This window comes from Corvus kubaryi, unplaced genomic scaffold, assembly GCF_017639235.1.
Source record: "Corvus kubaryi isolate FWS band 111438036 unplaced genomic scaffold, C.kubaryi_AGA036_p1.0 37391, whole genome shotgun sequence".
Classification (NCBI taxonomy): domain Eukaryota; kingdom Metazoa; phylum Chordata; class Aves; order Passeriformes; family Corvidae; genus Corvus; species Corvus kubaryi.
Window position 1 is genome coordinate 7,008,143 of NW_024581130.1, and position 12,432 is coordinate 7,020,574.

The following is a 12,432-nucleotide window of genomic DNA, read 5'->3' on the forward strand; positions in this document are numbered from 1 at the left end:
TTATTAGCAAGGCTGTGTTAACTCACATTTAGCCCCTAAGAAAAGGAAAATTGGCTGGGAAAGACCATGACCTGCAGCACAAACTCCAGTGTGGTGCTTAAATTCCTGCTCAGTGGGCCTCAGCAACTGAACAAGATTTTCCATCATGCTGCAGAGCAGCACGATTTAATTTAATTTCCCAACAAGGCATTTTGTCACAAGGAGCCTCTCCTCCATCACGTGCCCCCCAGCATGCTCTGTGACCCTCCTCTTGCCCACATCCTTCAGCCACTCCTTAGCCCTAGCAGGGTCTTCACAACTCCTCAGTCACTGATGGGGCCAAGACAAACATACTCAGTTCCTTTAATCTTCCCTCATAAAAAAAGTCAGGAGATCCAATTCCCTTCTCCTTTGTTTATATAATTTCATCTGTTAATGACCCCCTCAGGCCAAAGGAAGGGGTTTCTGCATTCAGAGGGAACTGTCTCCTCTAAGGGCAGCAATACAATTGCATCCCAGTGCTGGCTCCCAGGACACAGCCATGCCAAGGCACTCGGTAATAAAACTGCTGGCTACTTTTCCAGATGATTAACCAGAGGAAAGGAAGTATAGCTGCTAAAATCAGGAAGAAAACCAAAAAGTGCAGCCCCCTCAACCTTGCTTGGATTTAGCAATAGGTTCTACCACCAGAAGATAAGACTTTTTAATAAAGAAGCCTTTCTAGACTTTGCTGTCTCAAGAAACATCACGTGGAAAGAAGAAAGTAAACCTTCTCCCCAGCTCTGCACACAAGGCAGTGTTAGCGAGCCTGTTAATGCCCACGGTTTTGCCACGTACCAGTGGAATATAATTAACATATCTCAGTTTGGTTTCATTGACAGCACTGGATGGTTTGACAAAATTAGCTGAGCTGCCAGAAGCTGCATCTGTTTCATTCAGGCACTGCTACAGAGAGCAATGAGCTGCAGCGAAGACAACCACTGGGATTATTTATGGCAGGAAAGTCAAAATCAGAAGAGGGCAAAGAAAAAAAGGAACAAGTTGGGAGTAAATGAGAGGAAAACCTTCCCACATCCAGTCCGGATAGGAGCATTTTCTTTTACTACACCTTCACCACCCAGGTTACTGCCCAACAGGAAAAGTACCTTGTAAGGCTGCTTATATTGAGACATTGTCTCTGTCCCTGTGGCCACCACATCTTCTGCTCCCTCCCTTCCCCTCATCTTTCTCACTGGAGCTCCCATCCCCTGCTCACTGGCAATAGCTTCTGGCAGACCACGGCCAGGATTCTGCTTGCTTCACCTTTCCCCTTACCCTTGCCTCCCAAACAGTGGTGACAGCCACAACTAACCTTGCCAGTTCACGCTGCCGGCACAAGCAGCTTTAAACTTCTCATTTCAACCCTTACTGAGTAATTTCCGCAGATGCACAGCTCCTTTCTCTTCGCCCTCCAGCCATGGGCTCTTACAACTTCTCTTATGTTATTTAAATAAATTAAGCCTCATCATCATCTTGCTGGAGTGACTTTCCCGCGGAGATGCTTTGAATGCAGAGCCTCTGTGTAACACCTTCTGGGGTGAAAGCAGGTAACTGAGAAGGAAATGTGCCTGTCCTCTCTCCCCGGATCTGAGAGCCCTGTGCACCCCACCAGATCCCTTGTGTGCCCCCCAGCCCTGCTCAGCAGCACAGCCACTCTCTGGGTAAGCTCAGGGAGCTGCTGACCCCAGGAGCCTGTGTGGCTTTGCAGGACAAGCCAGGTCATGCTCCAAGAGGGGACAGGCACTTGGCCTGCCAGACATGGAGCTGCCCACTTCCTGGGAGTAATGCTGGGAAGCCTGTCTGAAGGCTGGGCCTCAGGCAAGCACTTGCCACACCATTCCCTGAGCAGGTTGGAGGCTAGCACAGACTTAATTTTGCCAGTTGGAACCATGACTTTGTACTTCCAGGTCATAACCCAGCTGGAGGGTTAGCATCCTTTATCCCATGTAGGCAGGTTTCTGCAAAGTGCACTCCTGGAGGAAAATCAGGAGGTGTCGGCATGTGGTTGAAGCTGTAATTTAACTGTGGTAACACCTGACACACTGTGCTGCATTCCTCCTGCTACTTTAGTTGAAAGAGCCAACCAAGATCTTCCAGTGAGAGGAACTGGTGAGACCTTTTGGGTTGCACACAGCCTTAAGGCTGTTGTCTTACATCGGCATGGCAGAGACATATATTCCCAGATAGTCAGCACCGCCTTCCTAACCAGGAGGACTTGAGACCTGTTTGATCAATGAAAGCCCAGTTTTTGAAGGATTAGATGATCAGGGAGGAACAAGCCAGTGCCCTGAGGTGGCTGGGCCAGCGGGGAGGCTCTGTGCTTCACACCACCACTCTCACGCTTGGCCAGCAATGCACAAACAGCTGTTTTATTTACCCTGCAAGACGTGCCTCGGGTACTATGTTCAGGGAGGGGGGAACTTGGTAGGAGAAGAGAAAATGCCATTCTCAAGAGGCAGCTGAACATGGCAGCAGGTCACAACTCCTTTCAAGAGCACACTGAGCACTGGGGACTCCCACAGTGGGGGAAAAAGCCTGCTGGGGCTCATGCACCGCTCCAAGGCACAGACTCCACTGGCCTGCACCAGTCAGGGGTGACTGAGAGAGGACCTCATCAGTGTATACAAGTATCCAAAGGGCAGGTGTCAGGAGGATGCAGCCAGGCAGTGCTGAACAGTACGAGGAGAGAAACATGAGGAAAAACTTCTTTTCTGTGAGGATGACAAGAGCACTGGAACAGGCTGCCCAGAGAGGCTGTGGAGGCTCCTTCTCTGGAGATACTCAAGAGCCTTCTGGACACAATCCTGAGTAATGTGCTCAAGCAGGGAGATGGAACTAGAAACCTTCAGTGATCCCTTCCAATCTCACCCATTCTGTGACTCTGTGTAACAGGAGGGCTTAGCTTAGCCCTTAGGCATGGCTTAGCCCATCAAGCTGGAGCAGACTAGGGCTGGAAGTCACAGCCAGAAAAGAAAGCAGGGAACACTGCAGAGGTGCTTGCCAGGGCAGGACAGAGCACGCAGGGAGGTGCATTCTTGGAAGAGAAGTTCCTCCCAAGCCAGTCACCCTGCTCAGGCTTCAGAGACATCAGTTTGCTTACCAGGACACAAGTGAGTCTGCACAGTGCTCACCTGGGAGCCCTGGCTTCACTGCCAGCCATCACGCTGCCAGCCGCCCACGCTCATCCTGCAGCCACCTGCCACAGGAAGCAGCAGGACTTCTGGGGACACTCTGCCGGCTGAGCTTCACTTGAAAGCAAGGACAAGCTTAGATAAGAGTCACCTCCCTGTGTGAAAGGGAGCAGAGCCACATCTGAATCAGAGCCAAGTGGGATGCTGCAGGACACATCCTTTTGCTCTCTCTTTCTCACCCAGCTCCTGCCTTTTTCTCCTCTCTTCCCAATGTGCCATCCAGGCAGCCTTCTCTGCACCTCCCCCAGCATCCACCAGCCTTGCCTCCTCCTCATCCCCCAACACAGGCCCATCTCTGCAGCTGTCACAACCCTCTGCAAGTGTCAGCACAACTCCCTTCTCTCCAGCACCAAGGTTAGGTTTGGCAGCAAGAGGCTGGACAAGGAGAGGAGTGACTGAAAAGCAATTCCTGGGAGCAAATCTAGTGTGCTACCGCCACCCCTGAGCCAGTCACAGCTGACAGCTTCGAGCTTGTACTTACAACACTTCAGAGCAAGGCATTTCCTATGAGTCCCCAAGCCACAGGTCACTGCAGAGGGCACTGGATGGGTACTCAGTGATGGGTGGGCTGCTGAGCACAGAGTGCTCACAACCACCATCAAGTTTTGGAAGCTCCTGAAATATTAAATATAAGTATTTCCACTAGAGGGTGTCAGGGACCCAGCCAGCGAGAGTCCCCGGGCCCAGCTGCCAGGACCAGGAGGAGGAGCTCAGAGCTGCTCCCCACTGGCCCAGGCACCCTTCCTCAGGAAGCCTGCACACCCAGCTCCAGTAAAACTCACCTCAAATGCACACACCTCAATAACACGAAATCAACGAGGACTCGGTGAGCTAATTATGGCTAACTTCAGGACAAGGAACTGGCTTGCAGTATCCCAGAAAACAGGCAGGGAGCAGAGACTGGAGTTCCCAGGTGTGCACATCTCAACACACTTTCCTCCAAGCCCCAGGACAGGCTCCATTTCCAGCAGCTCCCAGTGCTGTGCTGAACTCTGCCCACGCACAGAAGGATGATCCAGGTGTCTCGCTTTTCCCCAGGCTGGCTCTGGTTCATCCTTGGGTCTCCAAAACCCCAAACACCTCCAAGGGGTAGGCTATCAAAGCTTTTATGAGCCAAAACAAAGCAGAGATCTACCAAGGTTTTCTCTACTCCCAGGCAAGGCAGCAAACCTGCCTGAGACTCCCTTTCCTTGCTAAGCGATGTAGGAGGAGCATCAGGCTGGGAGCCAGAGGCTCTCTAGCTCGAGCTGGTGAAACAACGCCGTGAAAATCACTTAGCACCACAGCAGCTTTACACTTCAGGCTGATCAGGAGTAAAACAACTTAGATAGGCTCCCCAATACAGCTGGGCCATCTCAGGGCCACTGCAGAGCAAGCAAAACCCACCAATCTCTTCTTCCCTTGGATTTCCCCGTAGCTTTTACCCACTGATACACTTTAGAGACATTCTATGGTGCTACCCTGTGTCCCCAGCTGCCTGCTTCATACCACCTGGAGAAAGCTAAGCTTACCAAGTATCAGGTGTGAACTATTTAAGAAGAACAAATACATGTATTCCATGCTCCTAAGAAGCTGTTTCTGGCTAAGACATACTCCCTGGATTTTGCAGGGATTTAGAGCAAGAGTTATGTTTCCATCTGCCCCACAATATCTCATTGCCCCGCAGGGATCACAGCTCAGCACCAATAAATCTCCTTCCAAAACCCCTCTGGATGTGTGTTCAACACAAAAACAAGTTGCTCAAGGGGAACAGCAATGCCAGAGCCACCCTGGGGAACCCAGAGGTGAGCACTGGGAGGCACCTGGACAGCAGCAAGGGTGGGAATGTGAGGAACACGAACAAAGCGCTTTGTTACTAGACTCTGCAAAATCTGCTAACCCTCCTGTGGCCACCCATGCCACCCCAGAGAAGGAGGGAGGGTCTGCCACCAGAGACACTCCAATGCCACAGGAAGAGCTGGAAGGGACCTGTTGTCTCCCAGTTACTGGAAGGTCTCAGGGATCCATGTTCCTTCCATCCCTCCCCCACAGCACTATTGATTCCTATTCCGTACAGGATCCAAGTACGTGTGCAGGCGTGCGGCGGGAGGGAGGGGGAGGTGATAAGGCAGGAGCGGTATCTAGATTAGCAGTGTAATCCTCTGGAGCCCTCGTGCCTGGCAATTAGCTGTACATGCTGATCCATACCTGCTGCAGCACACCAGGCACTCCTCCCTGTCAGTCACGAGCACGTGTAGCGCCTTCAGCAGGGAGGAAACACGCACCGTGCTATGTTGCAAAACTGATGAAGACCCTCAATGTCACCTCTGCAAGTGGAAAAATACCTGAGCTGATCATGCCACTGGTAGCATCTCTTTAGCTTGTCTAATTTGTAAGTAGCAGCCAGAAACTCGCAGGTGGCTGCAGGCAGAGAAAAGGAAAAGCTTTGTTTCTATTGTTGCTGCTTGTAAGTTCCGCTGCCCAAGGTCGGACCTTGGGCAGCGAAGGGAACTTACAAGCAGCAACAATAGAAACAAAGCTTTTCTCCTACTTGAGACCAGAATATGAGAAGGAAAACCTACCAACCCAAGAGGTATTTTCACCGTGACTGAGGGCACAGGGCCTCTGTGCAGAACTTTTCCTCTTCTCTTCCTTGCCTACCAACATATAGCCACAGACTCTGGGTACCACGGGGAAAAACAAGTATTAATAGTCTGGTTGTTTGGGGATTACTTTCCTTCAGCAAAGCCCCATCTGCACTGAAAAATAAGGATGGTTAAAGACAGATAAAAGACTAGCAATTGTTTAACTAAGCTGAAAAAGAAATCATACACTTTTCTGAAACAGTGGATCCCCTTCCAGGTCCTGCAGGGGTAAGCGGTACTACTGCTGTGGTCCAAAGAAAAGCAGTTAAAATATACTTTTCATCTTCATGGAAATATTTAAGTCTTACTTTAAATGAGAAGTTTAACAACAAAGTCACTTTCAGTTGGAACACAATCAAGAAATGGATGGTGAAGCACTGAACTCACTTGCACTCGTACCACTGAAGCATTCTGTGGTAAGAGCAGGAAAAAACCAGAATAAAATAACACATCCCCAGGTTGTGTGCTTGCAGCTTTTTTAAAAGGGCAGTTTGCTACTGATTCAGCTGCTGGCAGAAGGCAGGAAGGGAGCTGAAGAGTTAAGTTATACAGCATGGCAGTTGTTTCACAGCAGTAGTAATAAATCCTCCGATTACAATGGTATCCTTGTTGGTACATTAACGACTGCCTGGAATGATTATGCCAATAGAAACGCATCTCCCAATGCAACTGGGTGAGTTCAAGCAGCAAGTGAGAAAGGGCACAAGAAAAAAAAAAAAGGAAACAGAAGTAACTAATGTAGGAGAAAGGGGAGAAGAGAATCAGACAGAAGATGCAAAAAGTGGAAAATAGGTCAGCTTTCCGACTCAGGGCCTGAACTTCTCCATGCTTGCTTTGGGCTCCGCTAGTCACGTGGCCAGTCTACGCGGCTGAGGCCGTGCTCCCTCCCAGGCAGTGGCACAGGATCCCACTGCACAACCTGCTCCGTGTCTCCAGGATGTGCCTTGCAGGAGGCGCTTCCCGGACAAAGCCGCATATCCAACCTGTGTGAGACCCCTCCGATGTCACGGACAGAAGCCAGCGCGTCGACCCCAGGCACACGGGACAGCAACGCTCTCCTGCAGCTTCCCAAGCCCCACACAAACCCACAGGGGCTGGCAGCAGGTACCTCAGGACCCCATCAGAAACCCCCTCCCTGTGTACCCAGGGCACATGTGCAGGGAGAGCAGACATGCTCAGCCCCAGTTCTGGCTGGTGCTTGATGGACCTGGGAGACTTGAAGCTTTCTGAACTTCTCACAAGTGCTTCAGCTCCAGGAAAAAGGACACCTGCCCTCCCCTTTGCCCTTGGGCTTTGCTCTGGCACTCCAGCCCCACCAGCACAGTGCTGGCTCAGATCATTTCTCTGAGTGGATGCTCCTCCAAAAATGCTGGCCCCCTTCCCTTGACTGCTTTGGGTGCAGCTCAGCACCTGCTGAGCGCACACTCCCAGCCCCTGCTCTCAACTAAAGCTGCTCTGGGCAACAGCAGACTCCAGGCTTCTACTAACAAGCTCCTTCTCCTCTATCCACCCATATCCCAAAGCATCCCAAGGAGCATCTGGTTATTAGGACAGCTAATTTAGGTGGAAAAGTTCAAGTGACCTCATTAAAATTAAAAAAAAAAAAGAAAAGAGAAGACACCAGAAAGGGGTGGTAAAAGGACAAGGCAGCACCCAGCAGTGAGAGTCATCATTTGTTCATTAAGCAAAAATTATCTGGAGTGTCAGTGGAGCGAACCCTGACGACAGCAGCCCAAAGGGCAGAGACGCTGGGGACGGAGAGGCAGCCGAGGAGTGCCATGAGCTGGGTGCACGGCAGAGAGCACAGGATTCATCCCTGCTGCCATCTCCCAGCCAGCTCAGGAAGGAAAACCTTTACTCCCTCACACATGCACGCTTTTTTTGCAATCCTGCTCTGAGAGGTAGACGCTCTCTGCAGGGACTGTGCAAATCAGGCTGTAAGTAAAAAATAGGTTTGAGGAGGTGGCAGAGATGACATCCAAAAGGACATGGATGTTTGCGTGTCTGCAACAAGGAAACTTGTGCTTGGTGACAGGCTGAATGTCCCTGCTCTGCTACCCAGCACTTGACAGGAAGTGGTTCCTGGATGGGCTCTGTGGTCACAGCACACCCGGACACGACCCAGGCACACTGTGGCACTGCCCAGCTCTCACAGCTCTCCCGAAGGTAACGCTCACACCCTGGCTCTGCCTTGGGTGACGCTGGCCCTGGGACTTGTCCCTGCCCCAGCTGCTGTGTTCAGTGACACCTGGCCAGGCTACCGGCCCAGCCCAGTCCCACCAAGCACCCCACAGACCCCTCCAAAGCAGCGCCCAGGGCAGACACCCAGGGAGGGCAGTGGTGGGCTGCAGACCACTGTGCACCACACGGCCTCTCACCTGTGGAGGCAATAACCTCCAGCAGCAAGCCAAGGTGAGACAGACCACAAATCCCTCCTCTGCCTCCCTCCCTCTTCCACAATCTCACCTCTGTGAGGGTTTAGCTCTCCCGCTGATCCCGAGCACCAGCAGCGAGCTACCACAGCTTAAGGCAAGCCTAAGCCACTGCAAACACGAGGGCAGAGCGCATCAGCACGCAACTCTTCCACCGAGGGTTAAGCTGATGTGTTTTACTTAACAGCACTTGTGAGCTAAGAGCAGGCATGTGGGAATTTGCTGTGGCTTAAACCGGCACAGGGCAACCTGCTAAGCCACCGCCTCCTGGAGCCCGCAGGACAGGCAGGGAACGCAGAAAGGAGCAAACACGGAGCTGACTCAGCTTGGGCTCCTCCGAAGCTGTGCAGGCAACGCTGTCTTAATGTTTTACACCTCTGAAGCTGAAGTTAAGAAACGACAGAAATAGGAAGCTTAGAAAATCCTCTTTTCTCCAATTTTTTGAAAAGCCTGATTTCATTCCACCTAGTGCACTTAGGCAGGCAGGCAATACCAACAGCTGAACAGGGAGAGTCGTGTAGTATCATTTCAAAACACATTTCAGGCCACATTCCCCCTGGACTATAATAATGTTTGTGGTGCTTTGTAGTCAGGTAAGTCACCCCTCTCAAAAATCAATTTTCAAGGAGGATTCATTCTCCTCTACCTCGACTATACAAGCAACACCAGGAGATAAGAGTGCAAGAGCTGCTTTCAGAGATTAGTGCCCCCGCTTCAAGAACTCGGCAGAGATCACACAGGAGGTCAAGGTGTGCACATGAGAGCTGTTTTTCCTTCACTTATTCAATAATGAAGGTTTTGAGACCTGCAAGCACTTTTCTCCCATCTGCCTTTGGGCACCTAACCTGTCCCTAGAGATGCAAAGCCCATGACCATAACTTCAATATCCCCTTCTGGCCCGCTCCTTAGGCTCAGCAGTGATTTATTTTTGCCTCCAGGGCAAGACAACACAGACCAAGACACACTTGGGAGATGGTCTTTGCAAGCAGAATCTGAGTCCAAACCCCACTTTTCTGCTGAACACACAGGAACAGGGCATTTCAACCCTCACAAGCAATGTACCAAAGAAAGCAGAGAATTAGGCTTTACTCCCTATTATTATAGTCAAAATTCCTGTTCAGCCCAAGTCTGGGTCTTAAGTTCCCATGGAAAGACAAAGAGAAAACACCAGCATCCTGATGCACAGACAGGGAAGGAGAGAATCACATCCTTCACATGTGGATTACTCAGAGACGCAGGATGGCTAATAAGCAGATGAAAAGAAGTTTTGAAATCTAAGGAAAAAAATCAGACCCATACAAACTAAGTGGAAATCTTTTCTTCATCTATTAGTCCTCTTTAAAGCATGGAAATTATTCATAAAATGTTATACAAACATACATCTTCAGCAGACAATAACCATCTAGTGAGCCACAAAGTCAGCATGAGCTGGAGGGATTTCTGGAAGCTGGAAGGAAGGAAGGGTGGTGGCTCTTTTGCATATTTCCAAGCTACTTTCTTCCAACAAGGTTTTGGCAGGTCAGAACTGTTACTCTGAAGCTGGCACTCTCATGATGAATGAAAGGCACAGTCTGGCTCTTGCAGGATGGAGTCCAAGTTCCCCAGCCACAAGGACCACCTGCTCTCCTCCTTTACTAGAGACTGAGGAAAGCAGAATTAAGATGAATAAAGCAAATTCAGCCAAACAGTTGACAGTCTTCTGCCATCTGGTCAAGGTAACATAGATAAAACAAGGTAACGTCCACTTCTGCAAATCTGTTTTCTTGAGGAGTTTATTTTCTACAGTACTTCTGCAATTTTGCCTCTTACTTACATGGCTATGGTCATCTCTCCTCTTCCAAGTTTCTTCTAGTTCAGGTGGTGGTAATTTGAGGGACAGAGGGTAAGTAAAAGACAGGTGAAATGCTCTCCTTGAAACTTCTGGGCTTTGCAGACTGCAAAAAGTGCAATTGTGTAGCAATGAGCTAGTCTGGAGAAGCTAATGTGACATGCACAACCAGCTGAGATACCAGCATGAGAGTGCCTGGTATCTCTGTATTAAAATCTTTTAATAAATGTATTTATTTTTATATGTGCTGATCTCAGCAGCACAGACACACCACTGGTGGTTACAGTCAGAAGGGAAAGCTCAGACTCCTCCAAAATACAGGCAGGTCTCCTATAATGCTGTCTGTGTCATTAATTGTTGTCTTCCCTGATGGGGGAGACGTGTAGATTTTTGCCAGGAGGGAAAAGGAGGCAAATGGGACTTCATGCTTCTCAGTCTCCAGATAGGTGTTTATTCATTCTTATCTAAGGAGTACAAGCCACTGGCATGGCTTAGACATAGCACAGAGCAGAGGATGCAGCAAGAAGATGACTTATCAAGATCTCACAGCCTTTTTAAAGGTAAATTACCCAATGAAAGCTTAAAACACAAGATATTTTCACTTTTTTACCAGTGTCCAACAAGTTCCTAAATCACATAGACAGGAACTGCGGAATTCTGTATCCAATCATTCCAAAACACTATTGCTGCAAAATATGGAGTTAGTGAAGAAGGAGAAAGAAGCTTTTAACTACAACTTAGCCTCCATTTTGAGGTTTTATACTTCTATCTATTTACTATGCAAATAGACCTAAAAACTCTAGATTTTTCACCCTGTGATAATCTCACATAATATTCTATCACCTAATTCCCACCATTGTAGATTCAAATTCTTCCCAGAGGCTAGGCAAATTTTCCCATGCACAAAGGTCAAAAACAGTACTGTCCAGGGGGGTAAAACCTTTCAAAACAGGCAGAGAAATATTTTCTGCATTCTAGGTTCCCACACTCCTAGGGCAAAGTGCTCCAAGTTTTGCAGGATACCCCAAATCCTTTGCAGAAGAGTGTGGGCATTTAAAAATAACTGTTCAGGAAATAAATATCTCATTAAAGTAAGGAGAAGATGCTTTTGGAGCACCTATCATTAACCCAAAGGCACACAGTACATCAAAGCAGTGCATTAAGAAACCCACTCAAAACAGTAAAGAAAATAAGTCACAAAATCTAGTAAATAGGAAGTTTCCACAATGTCTCCAGTGCAGGATCAATAGCACTGACTCCAGCAGAATTCAGCATTTTATTTATAGGGTCTGCAGCCCTTCTACTGGTGAAGCCTCTGAGTGAGAGCCAAGCCCAGTGGACACACTCCCACCCCCAGAGCCACGGACAGCTCCAGTTTTCCCACTCTGTCCTTGTTTCACCATTGCACCTGAGTACAAAAGGCTCTGCAAGCTGCCGGCTTCCCAGCTGCCTCTCCCTACCCGGTAGGTAAACGGCAAAACTGCCAGCATGAAGCATTTCACTTAGGCTGCTTCCCAGGAATGCCCTGGGCAGAGGTGGGCTCTGGAGTTTAACTGGCTGAGACACCCAGAGAGAAATGCCTGGGAACAGCAGCAAGTACTCTGCTGGTTGCTGTCAGCTCAGCAGATGGAGGAAAGCACAGCATAATGGAAACACCACCAACTCATATCAGCCTGAAATGACTCTTGAGCAGAAGGAGGGTGAGGGAAGTTCTCAGCAGTTACAGAAAGAGGGATCTCTAAATGTCCTGGGCTGCTATGAAAGAAAAATCAGGGACCAAGACAGAAGGTAATGCTTTTAAGACTGATGAAAGACAAGAGTCTTCAGGAGGGGCTTCTCAGCACTGCAAGATTCTTGGACAGTATCTTCTTCCATCTTCACCTTTTGTACCAGCCTCTGGCTGGTAAATGTTCTCAGGCTGACCTCCTTCTACAGATTTTCAGGCTTCCAGAGGAGACAGCACCTCCTGACAGGGTAGTGTGTGCACCTGTTTCCCACCTAACTTTAGCAAGTGGCCTCTGCTTTGAGAGTGGCTGAAGTTCTCAAAGTGAGAGATAAGACAGCAGTTCAAGAATAAGTTTCACAGGTTTCATTAAACAGCTGGAGAAGCAGAAGAGACACCCACCACATACTAGTATTTCTCTGTGGGAAACAATCAAATGTTTGGTCAACCCTCAGACACCAAAGAAGTTGCCTGGAAGATAAGCAGGGGGGTATGGCAATCAAGGATAAGCAGTGACTGCACTTTATTAGATACTTAGCAACTCAACCATGAAGCAAAACCCACAGGAAACCAAACTTCACTAGTTCTTCTGCCCACATGTCTTCTTCCTTTTACA

At 49.1% G+C, this 12,432-nt stretch overlaps 1 protein-coding gene across 2 annotated transcripts in view; it reads right to left on the bottom strand.

The window, feature by feature from the left end:
• IGSF3 (immunoglobulin superfamily member 3) overlaps positions 1 to 12,432 on the bottom strand; it is a 94,762-nt gene that overhangs the window by 33,578 nt on the left and 48,752 nt on the right. The gene's annotated exons all lie outside the window — the stretch shown is intronic.